The 19,510-nt window shown below is 40.7% G+C and overlaps 1 long non-coding RNA gene across 1 annotated transcript in view; it reads left to right on the forward strand.

The window, feature by feature from the left end:
- The first annotated feature begins 567 nt into the window (after positions 1-567).
- The window catches only part of LOC122462525, a 207,503-nt gene continuing 188,560 nt past the window's right edge, over positions 568-19,510 (forward strand). Inside the window, exon 1 of the long non-coding RNA XR_006285112.1 lies at positions 568-808. This is a non-coding gene — a long non-coding RNA (uncharacterized LOC122462525). The remainder of the gene's footprint in view (positions 809-19,510) is intronic.

Below are 19,510 nucleotides of genomic sequence, written 5' to 3' on the forward strand. Positions count from 1 at the left end.
GAAGGGAGGGCTGGGAGCTAGTGTGTGAAAGGGAGACTGGATGAGAAGTCATCAGGGCTGAATTAAGGTCCTTAATTCTCTTATTTCCTAACTTTTGAATGCTTGACTTTGCAAAATTAATAATGTTCTTTTGGACACATATTTTGTGCATAATATAGATATAAAAGCTGCCTCTGACATCTGGATTCTGATGGTGTTTTGTTTCTGAAACTACTCAAAGTTTGGATCCGGGGATTTATTTGGGCCTATCTCTGATTCAAATATCTGCTAGCTGAGGTAATGTGATTTTTTTGAATAAAGGCAGTTTCAAAACCAAACCACTGCAGTGTTAGTAATAGATTGTACCACTGTATTCTTTCAAAGTTTTTTCTGCATCAAAGGAAACAACAAGAGCTCATCTTGAATGCCTGTGAGCACAAGACTTTTGTCAATTGTCTTAAGTTACACTAAACCCTAGTTCAAAAAAATCTATCTTGGGCTGAATGTTGCAAAAATCTTGTCACAGCGAGAGGCTAGTATTTTAGCATGGATCTTGCAATCCTCTACATTACTTAATGATAAGGAGATATAACTACTACAGAGATAGGCATTCTTATCAAGGTTGTTTTCATGTCTGTAGATGAATGGTAAACATATATTGGAAAACCTCCTCTAGTGCTGGGAAGAGCAGATGTTCGAAGGAATTATAAAACTCCACAGAGAAGTCTATGTTACAGGCTGATCCAAAGCCCATTGAAGTCAATGAGAGGACATCGTATCAGACCTATGGTTACCTTTCTGGGCACGAGAGTGTAATTGCAGAGCTAAGGTATGTACAGTGGTATGGCTGTTAAATCAATTTAGATAAAGGAAATCATTTTGAGCACCTATCTATATCATGCTTTATGATGCATAACCAGAAAAATAAATCTTTGGGGGGAAAAAAGTCCCTGAAAGGTTTCAAGCTACTTGTAAATAGCTTGATTGTCTAAGATGCTGAAAGCCTTTTGGGAAATGCTGAATTCCTTCAATTCTCATTGATCCAGCACCTTGCAACACTAGGGCCAAAGAGAGGGAGTTATAAAATAACTACAGCTTGACTCTGTTCATTTTCAATACTTGGGGTATAAGCTCAAATGGTTTATTTTCCCCTCTGATGGTCATACATCCAACCTTGATTATCTTGATGTCCTGGGAAGCATGAAATACATTTGAATAATTGAGGGACTATTCAGTGTAAATGAAAGGAGTTTCTTTAGGAGTCTGGCAAGCTGAGTGCTATTCAAATGATTACTTTAATGCTGATGGGATTTTATTGTATCATCAGTGATATGTTAGGTTACCCAGAGCCTGGATAGGTGTCTCATTAAAAAAACTAAATAAACAAAATAAATACAAATCAAGGAACATGACCCTGCTTCAGTTAAATTAGTTTGGGAGAATCACAACTGTACTACATATTATTTGAGATGTGCCCATTAAAGTGAATTAAGTGGCATTTTCAAGAGGTTTGAACACAAGTTTGGTCTACATTAAAGCTATTACAATCCAAAGTGGTGGTAGGAGTAGTGGAGAATGTCACTGTAGTCTAGATGCCCACTTAAAATTAATCCATTCTACCGCCAAATAAGTTGCCAAAATAAGAAAAATTTGTAGTTTCCTCAAGAAGTTAGGGACCAAGTTTTCTGCAGTGCCTGTGTGAATTAGTGTGTGCATTTTTAAAAAATTTGGGCCTATGTTTTTTGTTCCTTCTGTTGCTTAACGGTGCAGGTAACTAACAAGAACTATATAAGACTCTACTACTGCTATTACTTTTATTATTACCAGGAAAGGAGGAATCCGAGTCAGTTGACACACTAATTGTGAGGACAGTAGTAGCTCAACTAATCAAAGCAATGAAAACTGAGTGGGCAAACCCAGAGGATCTGTAAGGGCGAGATAATGTGGTGAGCTTAGAAAGTGGAGAGCATAGGAGGTGCTGTTGATCAACCTTCTTCTTTGCTGTCCTATGTTCTAGCACATTAGTTTTGATACAGTGAAAATGGGCGAGGTACCTCTTCTTTAGCTAAACTCCTGCAGAGAGGACAGACTCCTGCAGGAAATACTAGGGCTTTGGAAGCAAGAATCTCAGTAGGAACCAACAATAGGTTTCATTGACCCCACTTCCTAATCATGTGGGGGAGCCACCTTTTGAAAGATAATCTGTGTTGTATGTCTCAGCCTGGTAACCTGGGTCCACGGTCGGGTGGCTAGCCTGAGTCTCCACTAGTGCAGTACTGTCAACACTGCTGTTTTTAGCATTCTAACTCGAGCCCCGCAAGCACAAGTCACTCTACCGAGGCTGGGAAGTTTGCTCCCAGCTGTGGGGTAGCCCCACCCAAAGAGGCTTAACTGCTGGGGGCTCCTGGATGGTATTATCTCTTTCAGCATCCCAGCAATGATATGAATGAAAATCCCATCATCCCACAGAAACTAGATGAAAAGAAAAAAGGGAATTGATGTCTTTTCCTCACTGTTTCACAGATCAGCCTCATTCCTGAAGGCATATGTTAAAGGGGCAGGTTATCCTCTGGGAACTTTCCAGATTCCTTTTTAAGTCAACAAGGTACTTAATACATAGAACCAAGCAGAGTTCTTCAATCTGTGGCTGTTACCATCATCACTAAAATGTAATCTGGACTAGATCCTCAACGGGTGTAGCTGGGCTTAGCTCCATTGAAGTCAATAGAACTATGCTGATTTATACGAGCTTGAGGAGCTGGTTAAATAGCTGTCTTTCCAATTAATAGCCAAATATAGTCCTGTGGCAAGCATGACTCCCATTGGCTGAAATGGAAGTTAAAGGTCATGACAGTGATTAGGCACATGGAAACACTCTCACATGAAGAGAGGTTGAAAAGATTGGGGTTGTTTATCTTAGAGAGGAGATGAATAAAAGGGGACAAGTTACAAGTATATAAAATAATGAATGGTACAAAAAATGTAGATTGGAAACTTCTGTCCTCCCTGTCTCATAATCAAAGAACATGGGGACATCCAGGCTATGTCTACACTACCGCTTATGCCTGCAAAATGTATGTTGCTCGGGGTGTGAGTATTCCCCCTCCTCCCCGAGCAACATAGGTTACGCTGGCATAAGCGCTAGTGCGCACAGCACTGTGTTGGCGGGAGAGCTTCTCTTGCCAACATAGCTTCTGCTACTTGTGGGTGTGGTTTTTTCCATGCCAGCGGAGAGCTCTCTCCCATTGGCATAGAGCATCTTCACCATACACACACTGCAGTACCAGTACAGCTGCGCCGCTGCAGTGCTGTAAGTGTAGACATGCCCTCCATGAAATGGAAAGATGGCAAACTGAAAACTGAGTGAAGAAAATACTTTTATACAGAGTGTATGATTAGACTATGGAGTTCATTGCCACGTGATGTCACACGCACTGTGGGAGAGCTATCCAGAGTGCCGTGCTCCGTGTGTCGATGCAAGCCCTGCTAGTGAGGATGTACTCTGCTGACACAACGAGCATAGTGGGGACACACAAGATCAACTTGCTTAAATCGGAGGGTCAATGTCGACTTTAGGCATGGTCTTAGATTGGTGGAAGGGACTCGGTAGTGTAGACAAATACATTATTCAATCAACTTAATATGGCTTGTGTTGACCTAAGATTGTAATGTAGACCTGGCCTAAGTGATTTGGATTGCTTGGTAAACTGGGCTTACACAAACATGTGTTTTCATGTGGCTAAATGTAAATGTATACATCTAGTGACAAAGAACATAGGCCATATTTACAGGATAGGGAATCTATCTTGGGAAGCAGAGACTGAAAAAGATTTGGGTTTCATGGTGGATAATGCAATCCTTGGGTGCATAGACAGGGGAATCTCAAGTAGGAGTAGAGAGGTTATTTTATCTCTCTATTTGGCATTGGTGTGTCTGCAACTGGAATACTGTATTCAGTATTCATATTTAAAATGATCTTAAAAACAAGTAAAGAAGTAGAACAAGCAGCATGCAAAATTGTGTAGTTGGTCACTGGGAATAGTAAAATGAACAGACATCATGGCATGACAATTAGGAAGATGGCCAGGTAAGCAAGGTAGCCTTGCTTTCCATTGCCATGTTGCAAGTTACCTGTGTAAACCTGCAGGTAAATACATGAATTAAACCTGGCTTATTTGTCTTCATCATGTTCTGAAACGGTTTATCCAAAGTTCTTCCATGTTTCTATCCCTCCCTTATGCAGGTTGTCAGTTTAGATGTATTTCTTTCTCACACTTAGAATTTGTTCCTACTATCATTCACTAACCTTTGATTACCAGTATTTTTAAATATGGAGTTTTGGAAGTGAGGGTAATTGTACAGTATTTGAGATTAGTAACAAAGAACTGACAGTTTGTATATCAGCTACATAATTACCACTTTCTGATGTAATGTCATCCCATTTGTTTCAACAACAATTCACATTATTTTGTTGTTTTATTATTATCACATCTTTCCATTAGACAGGTTAATAATAAAATGACAAAGCAGAACATCAAAGGCTGTTGAAGGAAATGGATCTCCATTATACAGAAAATAAATTCTTCAATGACTCCTAAATATCAATGTAACAAAAGCTAGGAATTACACAGAGCATATTTCCAATACAGTGAAAATGCTATTACAACTTTAAGTGATATACCATCTCTAACGATAGACCCACTCTGTGCCTCTTTCTCTCCCAGACATACAAATCTCTTAATTGAGTTCACAGGTAACATACCTTTCATCCTTAAAGGGATAGCCATCTACATTAAACTATAGCACAGAATGGATGAACTAAGGGTGAGATTTATTCTTCAGCCTTAGCTCCGAGACACATTTTCTTCCAAGGCTCCTTTTTGCACTTAGCTGGGGGAGGGTAGTTCTTTCCTACATCCTTTTTCATATTTAACATACTTACCTTCCTACACCCAACCGGTTTCTGTTGGCCAGGTTGAAAGAGGAGAGTGGAGCCATGTGTCTAACCACTCAGCATCACCACCTATTCCCTACCACTTGGTGGCGAGAGTGCCCAGTACCGGATACACAGCACGTATCACCTCACTGAGCCTGAAGGTGAATTCAAGCAGGTCCAGCATGGTTGTGTGGAGGACTGGGGAGTGGTCTTTACTCGTAAAGTCATCAGTAGTGGATATTCTAACTGCCTCTATGTTGTTATTGTAGCTCTCTTTTTTTAATCAGCTCTGAACCCTTCCTTTGCAAATGGCTTTACATCTTGGATCTGTTTGACTTTCGTCCTCCTCCTTTTACCTTCATCCCACATCTTCCTGTTTTCATTCCTCAGTGCCAAGATTTTTTACAACAAACTTGACACTATCCAGTTAGAACTCACCTTATCTTCTCCTTCATCTCCCCATTCTGCCACTACTCCTACCCACTTATCCTTCACCTCAGGCTCTCCCATGAACTTTCTCTTGCACCTTATTCTGTCCTCTTGGCTTCATCCTCTCAGAGTCTGCTTCATTCTATCCATACCTATCTATTATACATCCATGCCTATCCATACATATCTATCTCAGAAAATATGTTCCAATGCATTGAATGAGAAACTCAACATCACTTTAATATGTAAGAATGTGTGGTGCAAATAGAGTGCTGGAAAGTTGTTAGTGAAAAACCCTTTATTATATTTAAACAAACAAACAAACAATCCCCCCCCCCGCCCAAGTCCATAGATATAAACAAAGCCCATTTAAAAAGACATAAATAATAGGGCTGTCAAACAATTAAAAAATGAATCATGGTTAATTGCAGTTTTAATCCCACTGTTAAACAATAATAGAATACCCTCCCCATTGCCCCTGGTCCCCACGGGCTCCCCAGGCTTCCCAACCTCCCATCACCTGTGGGCCCTGCTGCCTTTCCCCAGTGCTTAATTTGTATTGAAAGCACAAATTAAGCGCTGGCTGGATGGGCAGTGCTGGTCAGGCACCCAGCTCTGAAGGCAACGCCGCTGCCAGCAGCAGCACAGAAATAAGTATGGCATGGTATGGTGTATTGCCACCCTTACTTCTGCACTGCTGCTGTGGCTCCTGGTGGCTGGCACTTGGCCTGTGGCTCAAGGCGAGCTGCATGTTGTTGCATGGAGTCTGCATCTTGCCGGAGCCGAAGGCCATCCCGCAGCTCTTGGGCCACTCCTGTCTCATTAGGGGCGCCACGTCAGATTTTGGTTTGGTGTGAGAGAGTGTGTTGAGGGGAAGTGTGTGTGTGTATGTGTGTGTGTTTTGCGGGTTTGCTGTCTCTTTAAGCAGAGCACTGAGGAGCCTGAATGCTTCTTCAGCCAGCAGCAGACAGGCTCCCCCTGTTCCCTGACCCCAGCTCAGCAGTGACCGGGTACACAGGCCTGGGGAGGGGCGACACCCTGACATCAGCGCCCCCCTCTGCTCTGTGCAATAGGCAGGAGTCATGCTCCTGTCTGGAGTAGCTTGGTCAGGGGCAGCTCCATCAGGGTGGGGAGCAGGCAGGAGCTGCAGTGGAGCTGGGTGGCAGGAGGACGGGCACTTCTGCCCAGAAGGCATGTAGTAGCTCCCCATGAACACGGCACCCTGGGTGGTGGCCCCCCTCGTTCGCCCCTAAGGCCGGCCTTGTCCAGCAGGGAGGGGATGCTACAGGTGGTGGGAGGATGGGCTCCTTTCTCCCCCCTGAAGGTGTTTAACTGGCTTTCCCAAATCTCCCACAGACTATGGGATAGGGTCATGATCAATTAGTGCTGCCAGCTGCTGCCTCCCTCCTTACCCAGCTGCCGCTGCGTCCTGTTTCCAGAGGTGTGCGACTAATGCTCGTTAAAAAAATGTTAATTTGTTCTGAGTTAATCACATGTATTAACTGCAATTAATTGAAAGCCCTAATAAATTATTTGGCCAAAAGTAAATAGATTTTCACCAAAGTGCTGAAAAGCACATTTCTGACTTAGGGAAAATTTCAATTTTCCGCCCCATGCCACTGAAACGTGAGAGTTCAAATAAAAGAATGTAATCTTTATTTTTAATGGCAGAAGTCTATTATTTGCACTGTCTTCATACTCCGAAACAGCTGAATCATTTTCAGTCAAACTTTTCATAAAAATATCAGCTCATTAATTATAAATGTAGCTATACATGCTGCACATATGTATATAGGAGTGTTTGTGTGTGAGAGAGATTGTGTGTGTATGGACATACGTTTGACTATTTAATATTTAACCCTAGAATTTAATACTGAAACAGGAGGTAAAAACGTAATCCTATTTTATTATCTGGCATCTTGGCTCAATAAAGACTTATAAAAGAAAATGTAATAAATAAGTTCAAGTAAATGTCTGCCTGTAATCGCCATGGTTCCTACCAATGATGATAATCTATTGTTGCTATAATGTAAGTAATATCTGGTAAACTGGAATTATGGTTTCATTCACAGCTGTGACACAGTGCTGTACTTTACTACAAGCGCAATTGTTTTTCTTTGGAAAAAGGCTAAGAACACTGGAATGTCCATTCCCTGCAGGCTGCATAGCCTAAGATAATAAAATCATGGCCCATTACGTACCAGGGAGTCTACAAAAATAAATTCCCTGCATTCAAAATGACATAATATTTACTTTTGAAAAGCTACATAAATAGAATTTGCACTGGAATATATTGATGTAAGGAGTTTTATTTTCTGCGTAAACATAAGTACACAATGGCTCAACTGTATTGATTTTACACAGATCATAAACTGTGAGCAAAGGTCCCCCACGTTTTTAAAGAACAAATAGGCTAAAAAGGAGCTACCATAGTTGTTGTTCCAAAAAATTATAAACACATTTCCAGCATTTTACTTGTACATGATCATTGCATCTGGCAGAGGGCAGGTTATAGGGGAAAAAATTTAAAGCAGGATTCATACGCTTCCTTTCTAAAAGACAACATTTTCTGATGAATAGTTAGACTCATTTAATTTAATGTAGCTTTCCTTTAAAAGGATTACATGAAACAATAGTTTATTATTTTAAATCTATGAAACAACTAAAAAATTAATAAAAACACAAGCAACTTTTGTGACGCTAAGTATAAGGTGACCATTTATATCACTGTCGTTACCACTGTCAGACAGTTTCCAAAAGTCTTGTACAAAGTATGTCATGTAAGGTATCAATGGAAAAGTTATGATTTGCTAAGTATGATTATCCTGTTTATGTGCATCCTGCTACCCTTTCACTACCCATCCATTAGGTACCCATATAGAGAGTTGCAGGGGAAATATCCACAAAGAGAATATTTCTATACTGAAAATAAATGGATTGGAAATTTATATGCTGTAAACTGTACCTCATCATGTTTACATAAGCATATGCTTCTTTCTTTGTTTGGTGTTACTCTACACTGCTCATCTAAATCTCCATAGAAGTGGAAAATCCCAGGAATGGTCCAGGCACAGACATAGCTGCTAGGACTGAGATTTTCAAAGGCGCATAAGAGAGTTGAATCTCAATAGGTGTTGGGTTCTTTGAAAATCCCAACCTAGAATATTTTCTTAGGTCAAACACTGGCATAGCATGGTAGAAGGCTGCTGGGGAAAATGACCCCATGGCGGCCGGATGATCAGCCTCATGCACTCCAGCATTCACTATTGAGCGTTCCAATAAGCCCTCACTTGAGACTGAACTTCCTGTCTGTATAGCAAAATATTTTGTACTGCACATAAAGGAAACTCATTAATTACTGGTAACAGCTTCATAGATGCATGATCATCATTGTGTGGGAGACAAAAACTGTAACCTTACAGAGAGCTATAAGTCATATGAATAGAAGAGTTAACTCCTTTACTGATCTTGACAGGGAAACACAAGTGAGACATTGCAAACAGAAAACTTCAGAAATGATAATTGTGCAAAATGGCTTCACCACTTCTGTGTTTTCTCTAGCCATAGAGAGTGTCATGTTGAGAGGACTAAAGTCCTGATTCACCAAAGTGTTGATTTAGGCACATGTTTAAAGTTAGATATGCGCTTAAGAGCTGTGTGAAATGTGCCTGAAGTATTTACTTGATGAAGCCAAAAGTTTCCTTGAATCAGTTCTGGTCACAGGGGTGTAACTGAGAGTAGAATCTGGCCGCTGTGTAGATGCAGGACCCTGTGTCACTCCCACTAAACAGAGCATTTTCAGGAGTCAGATACTTGAGTTCAGATCCTCTCCTTCTACAATGTAAAGACCCCTCTGTGGTCAAGCATTCTGTTACATTCCTGATAGCAATTACCCTCCTTTCAGGAATTGAGTATATTCTTTGATAGAAGCACATATATTCCCATAGTAATTGCCTTTTTCTGGGTTTGTTTTTAAACAATCTGAACTTTTGGAACATGAACTGAGTTTAAACAAAGCCAAACTGTATACAATTGTTTTGGCTCTTTCATTTGTGCAAGCTTACAGTAAGCAACAACTTCAGCAGGTGAAATATGTGAACCTTTAATACCGGAGAAATAAGGAATTATTGTAGAATGGAGATGCATACGCAGAGGACTGAAGTATGACAGTTTAATTGTTTAGCTTCCTGAATGTCTGCTGTAAAAATAGAGCTGTTTATAATTATGTACACTTTGTACATTGCAAATAGGCTGTGATTTATTAGCTAATTTGGGAGATCAGTGACCTTAGCTAATTTAAGTAATAGGTATCAAAGGAGTGTGTATAATCCATGAACACATCAACATTTCTGTGTTATCCACTATATAGCACAATTAGCAGTTAACTCTCTTGTTAGCATAACCAGTCACTATTCTCAGGAAATAAACAACGTTTCTGTCCAGTACATGATCTGAATTCAAGGAATTTGCTTGGTTTATGCATGCTGAAGTTGAAGATGGGAGAACCTTAAAATGTTCTAAAATATAAAGTATTCTAGAATTTCAACTTGAAGATTGGTGTGTTGTTTTTCAAACCAAATATATTATTTCACATCTTATGACAATAAAAATGAATGCACATAACAGAGTGAAAATTTTCTAGAAAAATGGCCCAGACTCTCAGCTGATGTAAATTGACTTTGCTCCATGGAAAGCAGTGTTACTGTGCTGATTTGTATCCTCTGAGGTTCTGGCCCAGGGTTCTCTCATTCAGAGGTGGGTGAATACAGCAGAAAATAAATTATGAATATTCTTGTGAATAATCTCTGCTGTTTCACTTTGCTTTCATTCACAAACATTTGAATGGGTGAGATTTGGATAGGTGAGATGGATGAGAATGTCTGAGGAAAGCTAAAGCATCACAGATACCATGGTCAGCTGTGTATTCACATCAAAATTACACACCTGGCCCATTTACAAAGTTATTTTCATTAATTGTGCAATAGTGTAGAACAATTACAAATGTTCATGAATAATTTGCTAAGAGAAAAATAAATTCCTTCTATTTATAAAGTTTAGTTCATCCAATCAGGGACCAGGAGCAATATTATATGAATTAGATGACCTGTCACGCCACTTGACTAACAGGTAATGAACAGCAAGTACTCACAGCAATCAGTTATGAGCTAAAATTTATTTGCCCAAACTATTTGTTGAAGGATCACCAATAAAATATTCATGAAACTTTTACAACTTGTTTGCAGATGATTTTCTGACGAAAGATATATTTGTAAGATGAAATTCTTCATTGCCAACCCTTTTAAGAGCAGTACTCCAAATTATAGATTCCTCAGCAATTCTTTTGGGGTCAGCTCTCTCTTTAGTTGCTTGCTGACCCACCTTTAGTTTATATAATACCACAGCTCTATGCACATTTTACCAGATAAATCTAAATGGACACAACGTCAATAACATCACTTTTGACTGATGACAATGAAGATTTTCTTCATGCAACTCTCCCCTATCTGCCTTAAACGTTTGGGTAAAGTCCAACTCTATAGAACGAGAAGGAAGTGAACATCAGAGTTGAGGGCCCAATCACTGAGAATGCCTTGTCCCCAGACACAGAAATCCAGGGACCAGCAGCTCAAATAACTTGGCTGATCACATTTGCTGTGAGAGTGAGGTGATCTCTCAGATACACAGGAACTCATACCCCACAAACTCGTAGGTTAAGAACTGTTGTTGTTCCCCACTTTTCACACAAACCCTGACATCTCTCTTTCTCTATGCACACCTTAACACACTTAAAACCGCCTCCACCAGAGAAGCAGATTACATCATGGAATGGGCCACCCAGATACACTGAGAGAACATATTACATTATGGAAAAAAAATCACCTCCAACATCGCAAGCCTAGTTGTCACCTATCACCCCATACTGGAACCCATCTAGAGTATTGTTAAACAATTGCAACCCATACTTGATGGTGACCAGATTGCCAAACAATCTGTTTGATCTTGTATTTAGCTGACACGCTCTGAGTACTTTTCCCAGACCTGAAGAAGAGTTCCGTGTGGCTCAAAAGCTTGTCTCTTTCACCACAGAAGTTGGTCCAATAAGATTTTACCTCACCCATCGTGTCTCTCTGTCTCTCTCTAGGCATTTAGGACAATATTTTTTTAAATATAGGCGCCTACAGCTATCCTCTGAAGTGCATATATTAGGCTCCTAAATAAGTAGCTAGATTTTCAAAAGTACTGAGCACCAAGCAGGTGCTGCTGACGTCAGTGGGTGCTCACTACTTTTGTAAATCAGGCCACTTGTTTCAGGGGCAAAGAATGGGTTTAGGAGCCTCAATTTAGGCTCCTGTGCTTTAAAATCTTGACCCTTTACGGCATGCATCACTGCAGTATCTGAGCACATGTATGAGTGGCTTTGACTGAAATCATTTCTTGCTTTCTGATTCAAAGACTCTTCTCTGCTTCTGCAGGCTTCTCTCTCTCTAACTAATATTCTGTGTTCTAAGACCGTTTTCCATTTCCCTGATCCTCTTACCTCTGCTGCATACCCTTCCTTTCTCTCTCTAATTGGGAGTCATTTTGGGGCTCTAATACAAGTCGTACAAGGTCTGTTTAACTGAATGTATAGTCAGATGGATTGTGGGAGAATTTGTGTTCTGATCTGTAGTGTAGTTCTTTTTAGAAGGTGCTGCATATCACCAGTAAAGGTTGTTCACTGCCTGAGTCTCTCTGACTGGAATCATTAGATAGATGCAGTGCTGATGCCTACAGGACTCCAATGCAAACGAAGGGAAAAATAAGTTACATGGTGTCAGACACATTACACTCCCCAGCTCTGTTTTTCTCCAGGCCTTCTCTTTAACCTGCCTTCCGTGTGCTATCTACCTCTCCTCTTGGCCTCTTTTTTGTGCTGACAATGCTCAGCTTTTTCATTTTTGCAACAATATTGCTTATTCAAGGGAAAGAGGGAGAAGGTCCTAATGTGCTCTGTTGATCTCCAGTGGCCTCAGCACATAGAAAGAAAATATATGGAGAAAGAGGGATCTTGGTTCCGTGAATGTCTTTGAATAGGTTTGAAATAAACGGGGATTTATTTTCCCATTCTTGATCAAAGTGAAGAAACAGATGCTGATTGTAAATATAGAATTATATTGTACATATACTAACAGAATTTAATTGTACATCTCAAAACCACTAGCTTTGCCTCATTTCTTTGTCAAGGAGTATAACATCTACAAAATCTATTAATCATTTTTTTCCAACTAAGGATACAGTTGTTTTCTTGGTTTCCAGTCAGAATGGACTGCTCTCCCCCATTCTTTCATCATTTCACATTTTACTGCCTGTCTTTCTTGGCTGGCGAGAGAAGAATATTTCTGGACAGTCCAGGGTTCTTAGCTGACCCAGTCTGTCTCCTATAATGAATGCACAGTTCTAAGACTGGTGACTTGGAGACGGCAGTCTTTCCCTTATGCAATAAAACGAGGAGGAAGAGGGAAGAGGAACATCCTGGCCATGTGCCACGCCAGTTCTCCATTCTCATTTACCTGCTCATACATAATGAGCATTGGGAACGGAATAAGATAAAATGACCTAAGTCATTTCCGTTTGTTATGATGTGATAAAACAAAACTGTAAACATCAGTTTGTGCAAGTTCTAACTTGAAAATTTGTGATAACTTCTAATATATTTGTTTGAGTAATGATATCTACTTTCTTTAGATTTCTCTAATGGACTCTGTCTAGCTTTTACAGGTGTTTAAAATATACAGATATGAAGGAAATTACTTCACGAAGAATATGCTATGAACACCAAACCAGAATGAAATATTTGCTAATCAAATAATAACCACTTACACCTGATCCCCACACATCCCTCAACCATTCAACAAATGCTTGAGCAACTAGATCAGTGGTTGGCAACCTGTGGTGGGCTGTGAGACAGTGTTTACATTGACCATCCTCAGGCACGGCCACCTGCAGCTTCCTGTGGCTGTGGTTTGCCGTTCCTGGCCAATGGGAGCCGTTCCTGGCCAATAGGAACGTTCCTATTGCACACCACTGAACTAGATGAACTTTGTCATGTGCCTAAAGGTTAACAAATCTGGGCTCTGCTTGGTATGGGAAAGGAAATGAGTCCTAAAATGAAAACCCCCTTATGATTTTTACTCTTGCCCCTTTTAAACCACAAGATCGTTAGCCTGGTGCCTCTGCTGATTGCAGCTGCAGTGGTATCACACAGGGGGCCTTCTCAGTCAGGCCCAAACCTTTAACAGGTCAGAAACAACAATTTAAACTTCACTTGGAATTCTTAGGCAGCCAATGCAGTCTTCAGTACTAGTAAAGTATACTCAATGTGTGGTAATCCACATGGGGGGCCATTACAGATGTCCTATCTCCTGGTGATAAAGGTATAGTAACTAACAAGGGCTGTATCGGAAAGAAAAGGTCTTTCACTTCTCACCAAGATCAGAAGGATATGAGTAAGTCTTGAGCAACGCTGCTACCTGCAGTATCAGAAACAGCAAGGAGCATCTAACATAACACCTGAAACAGAGGAGATGAATAATCAAAGGCAGGTGCACTCCTTTATCAAGGGATAGTTAAATTTCTACCATTCCTTCCAGCTGCTTTCCCCAGTCTCCGACCATTACCTCAATACTGCCAGTGCTGAATCCTAGCCAACAAGCTGTCATTTAGGTCCAGTCTTGATCTGGCTCTTGGTTAGACGTTCCACTTCACTAACTTGGTCAAACAAGATAGTGACGTAGAGTCTCTGGTTTCATGGGTTTTATCAGCCATCTGAGGACTCTGTAGCCTATACCTTCTCATTAACCCTTCTGTGAGGGGGTGTATAGACCCAAATGGACAAGGAAGGGGCCAGAGGGGCCCTGTTGGTAGGAGTAGCCCCACCCCTCTGGCCCTGTCAATCATGCGTGATAGGGAGGAGGCCTTTAAAAGGGAGGAAAGTGCAGTCAGTGGTGGAGAAGGAGCAAGATTGTTCTAAGCAGCAGACTGCAGGAGTGACTCCTGAAGCAGTGGCGGGAACTCCTGTCAGGACTTAGGGTCGCCAGGTGTCCAGTTTTAACCCAACACCCAGTCGAAAAGGGACCCTCCCCAGCCTGGTGAAAATGAGCGAGTGAGTGAGAATGGGGGAGAGTGAGTGAAAGAGGGAGGGAGGAAGATGAAGTGAGTGGGATGGGGCCTCGGAGAAGGGGCAGGGCAAATGGGAGTTTGGTTTTGTTTGGTCAGAAAGTTGGCAATCCTGCGGAGGACACCTTCACCCTGACCCTGGGAAGAGTACAGTGTATTCTCAGAGAAAAACAGACAGGCTCAGCCTGTCTCAGAGACCTAGCCAGAATGATTTCCCCAGACCAGTTATGATGGGCTGAATCACTGACAGCACTGTAGACTTGTCACCTGCCTGCCTTTGCTGGTATCACAAGGAGAAAGAATCCCTGAATGTGTGGGTATCCATGACTTTCATTTTGATCCCCCAGATGGAGACACATGAGAAGGTCCACAAAGGGCAGAAACCCCTTGCAAATAATAGGGAAGTGGGGCCTGTGTTGTGACCACCTAGTGTGGACACCTGGGCACATGCAGATTCCCACACCCACTAAGGGAGGAACCATCAAGGACTCTGTCACACCTTCCAATGGCTTTGTAAGTACTTTGAACAAGAAGGGTGAACCTTATTAAAATACACACAAAAAGACAACTCCGTCTACCCCAGCAAGGGATCACAGTCCTGTCATTAATACCTCATGGTCACCAAAGGTGTAGATAGGGAATTCTGGTGGGACCTGGCAGCTTCATATTTCCATGACCCTACCCAATTTGGTTGTGAAGCCTGCATGTGGTACAGAAATTGCTCTGGCGGTTCTGGTTGACAATCTCCTTCTGACAATAAAGAATGATCAGGTGTTCATATTAATTATTTTAGAGCTGTCACTTTCACCTGCCTCTGAACTCTGGGTTCAGGCTGGGGCCACATGGGCTGGTCTTACAGTATTTTCAGCCTAACCAGAAGCTAGGAAGTTACCAACAAGAAACCTCCACCAAGATTTTATTCTTGTGAGACTTGTGGCCCACTTTTGCATTGTTAAGAAATTCAGATAAACAGCAATATATCCAAACCAAACCTTGAACATTTGAAGGTTTGCCCATTGCTGGTTCTTAACTGATATTCAGTGACATCGCACCCCGTTCAATTGGCCAAATACTGATCCTGCTGAAATTCAGAATGAGTTTTGACATCGCCTTTGGTAGTATCAGGTTGGCATTTTAAAGAGTGGCTTTGAACTGAAAATGTTCCCTATTACAATGAACTTTGCTATAAAATTACAGTTAAATTAGCTTTCTTTGGAATAATCCTCACGTTAAAAAAATTTATAATGCTCAAATATCCCTTGATATTATTGTATCGCTCAGTTGCCAAGTGTGTGCTAGGCACTTTGCACACATGTAAGAAGACAAAGATCTCATCTGAATTGTACACAATTGGAATACACCTCACTGTGTCATTGTACAAGTGACTGAACATATTTTATCCTTCAAGATGGAATTTCCATTGGAAAAATGACAAGGAAAAGGTTTCTTCTGAACACTGCAGTGCATGACACACACTGCTTGTTTTGAGAGAACAAAATACTGGAGTATTGTTATATTATCAGTTTCTGGCAGACTAACAGAATAGTCTTAGTGGGATATTTATTAATAGTCCCCCGTGAAAGCATTTCAAACATGCACAATCATAAAATGACTACAATTTAAATGTTTTAATGTAAGACCCTCACCCCATATGTCTCAGTCTTTTTGTGTCCTATCTTCCCTCCTTTTCTGCATGCCATCAGTGCCTATAACTCCCAGGTGTCTTTACTCTGGGCTCTTACATGGCCTGTCACTGCTGTTTCCACTGCTTCTGTAGTAATAAGTTGCTTATTCATCTCATGAGTATTCCCAGGCCCTTATTCTATTTGTTTATCCAACATGTTCCTCAGTGTCTCTCAATACCTCTGGCAATTTGAATGCTTCTCTAAAATTATGCTTAATATTCGATGCCATTATGAAGTCAACCTGCTTTCTTTCAGTTCCAGGAAAAAACAGTACTCTGGCCAAGAACATCTTGGGACTGAGAGCTGTTTGCATGTGTATTCAGACAACACTAATGATCAGCAAAATAAGGTCACACTCTTCATTTTCCCTCTAAACTCCCCTACTGTTACAGCTAGAGAAAATTGTTAAATAGGTAATGAACAATTTTGTTGAATAAAAGATCCTATCAATAATCAAAGCCAGGAAAAGGATTTTTTAGTGAAACACTGGCAACCCATGGCTGATTGTCAGTGGAATAATTGAAAATGTATCAGTTGGATTTTTGCCAGTTGTAGAAGAGTCTTTTTGAAAAGACTCTCTGGAGAGATTGCCTTCTTTTCCTCCATCTACTGTATTTGAGCGAACAAAAGAATAATGCAAACAGTTAAAGATAATATTTTATATGCTTACTTTGGAGAAGAAGGGAGACCACCATGACAATAGTTCAAGTTTTTGTTTGCTTTCCTCAGTGGCCCACTGAAGAAAAGCAAAGATACAAAAGGCCAATACCCAATAGTAATAAAACAAATAAAGAATCCATAGCTAGAAAGAGGTGCACAGAAGTTGGGAATATGTTGTTCAGCTATGCAGGAGTCCAGTAGTAGAGGAGCTGTATGTTCTTTCAGCGTCCTGCCAAACGTGTAGATCAGCAGAGTGAGGGCTTGTCGTCACTACTGGGGTAAGTCAACCTAAGTTACACTACTCCAGTTATGTGAATAACAAAGCTGAAGTCGACATAGCTTAGGTCGACTTACCCCAGTGTCTTCACTGCACTGCGTCAATGGAAGATGCTTCCCGGTCAACTTCCCTTACTCTTTTCAGGGAGCTGGAGTATCGGAGTTGTCCAGAGAGAGCTCTGCCATCAATTTAGCTGGTCTTCACTAGACCCACTAAATCGATACCTGCTGCATCAATTGCAGCAGCATCGATCTCTCCGCAGTAGTGAAGTCAAGCCCTGATTCTCTTCACTCTCTGGGGAGAAACATATACACACAGTTTTTCAGTACCATCACTACTGTAACAAAGTGGCTTGCCCCAGGGGTTGGAGAGCCTGGGGCTAAGCCATCTCTGATTACAGGAAGAGTCGTGTCTTGGTTGAATCAGATGATCCCAGGATAAAAAGGACGGGACAAATTAACATCTCAATAAGAATGGGCAAGATAATGGTTGTTAACATGTATAAACCACCAAATACAGACTGGCCTTCTCTCATATTACCTACAGCCTATCACTCGGCTATGTACGTTAGTGATTTCAGTAGCCACCATATGATGTTAGGCTATAAAAACAATGATATTGCCGACAAGATCCATGCCTTCATTTTGATGTGAAAGACCAAGGCACTTTCCATTCTGAATCCCTCAGGTTCCATCCAAAACCATTCTTGGCAACTTTCCACATAGCATTGACTGGTGATAATCCACATTGTGATGGAAAGTTTACAAGACAAACTGGCGAGGATTGATTTCAAGAATTGAGGCCAGCATCAAAGCAATTCCACCGAAGCTCCTCTCTCATTGTTTACCTCAACAGTAAAGGGCAAAGCCTAGTCACTTATGAAAACCAGGAAAGCCACAAGACCTGATAGTGTCTTTCTAAAATTTATAGGACCTTGGAGCCAAGGGACAGAAATGGTTGGCAGCACTGTTCTCCAATAGCCATTCCTCAGGGTTTGTCTTGAGGATCTGACATGAGGCTATGGGCATTGCAGTTGCCAAGCTCAAAAAGCCAACCAGTAACAAGGATATTTCCAATACTTGAACACCTAAATAACATACAGAGATTCTGATTCAAATCCAGAAAACCTTTTTAGCTTGCAAGGCATCAGCTCAAAGTCTTGGGGTTTTCCCCCAGAGATCAATGGTGAGGAAGGTGGAAAACCACCAACATCCTGAACAAAAATCTCATCAAGGACCCAACCAAAGAACCCACTTACTTTTCACTCGCACAGAAATATGGCCTATTTTGAACCACATCCATGTATCACCTGGCAGATGCACCTACTTCATCCATAAATGAGGACTGAGAAAATCCCATTTGTGACTGCAGAAACAGATTTTAATCAATGGAACACCTCCTCAACCAATGTCCCAAAGGATCATATCCTGATGGTATCTCTGCTGTCTACTCTGTGTCACCTGAGGCAATTGATTGGATCACCAACTTAGACTTGGGCATCTAGCATTGCTGTTTTTGAGCCATACAAAGGAAGAAGACTGGAAAACCATATTCTTAAAGAACTTGAATATCACTTTCAAAGTGCTTTTTTCCCTGGTTTCTTTTCATGGCAGAAAATATACTTTAAAGTTTCTTCTTCTTTTTTTTCTTTTCTTCCTGTTAGGAGCCTGTGTTCTCCTGTGGCTTTTCCTATTATGGTTTACAATTACTACTCTGATTAGAGCTTGAAACCTTGAAAAATTACTTTAAACAGTGTCTGTTTTACTCAGGTCTTGGTATTTCAAAGTTCACACAAGTTGGGTATTCTCTGTAGACTTGAGTAAACATCTTGCTTGGTTTGCTTACTGAATACCTTTGCCCAAAAGCTAGATAGATCCGATTCCTTTTCTCTTGTTTTTGTTTTCTTGCCCTCTCAGTACTAAGCCGCTCAGGGTTAAAGCTATTACAAACCTTTAGGGGTAAAGAAACCTGTTGTCATAGAAAATGGGTAAGAAAATAACTGAAAACTGATTATCCTGTTTTGAATTTTGAAACTAGAGCTACAATACATTGTTCAAACTATTTTCAATATTCTAGGGCTTTTGTAAAATTTTTCTTTTGGGTATTTTAACTTGACTTATTTCATCAACTTTAGACATCAATAAATAGTACAATTTGGTTTTACAAGAGCCCCTAATTTAGTTAATGGCTTCTAGTTTCACTGGTGGAGGAGCTTCACTGATCTTAAATTAAGTCTTGGAGTAAATTTAAAATTAATGAAATTTAAAGCTGCAATTTGTTTAAGGATCCAGAACATTCATTCTTTCATCTATTCATAAAACTCTTTAATTACCTAGTATGCATGAAACCTGTATTGTCTTATTAAGAGATTAATTTGATGAAAACCTC

The sequence above is a fragment of the Chelonia mydas genome, chromosome 12 (genome assembly GCF_015237465.2).
Source record: "Chelonia mydas isolate rCheMyd1 chromosome 12, rCheMyd1.pri.v2, whole genome shotgun sequence".
Lineage (NCBI taxonomy): Eukaryota > Metazoa > Chordata > Testudines > Cheloniidae > Chelonia > Chelonia mydas.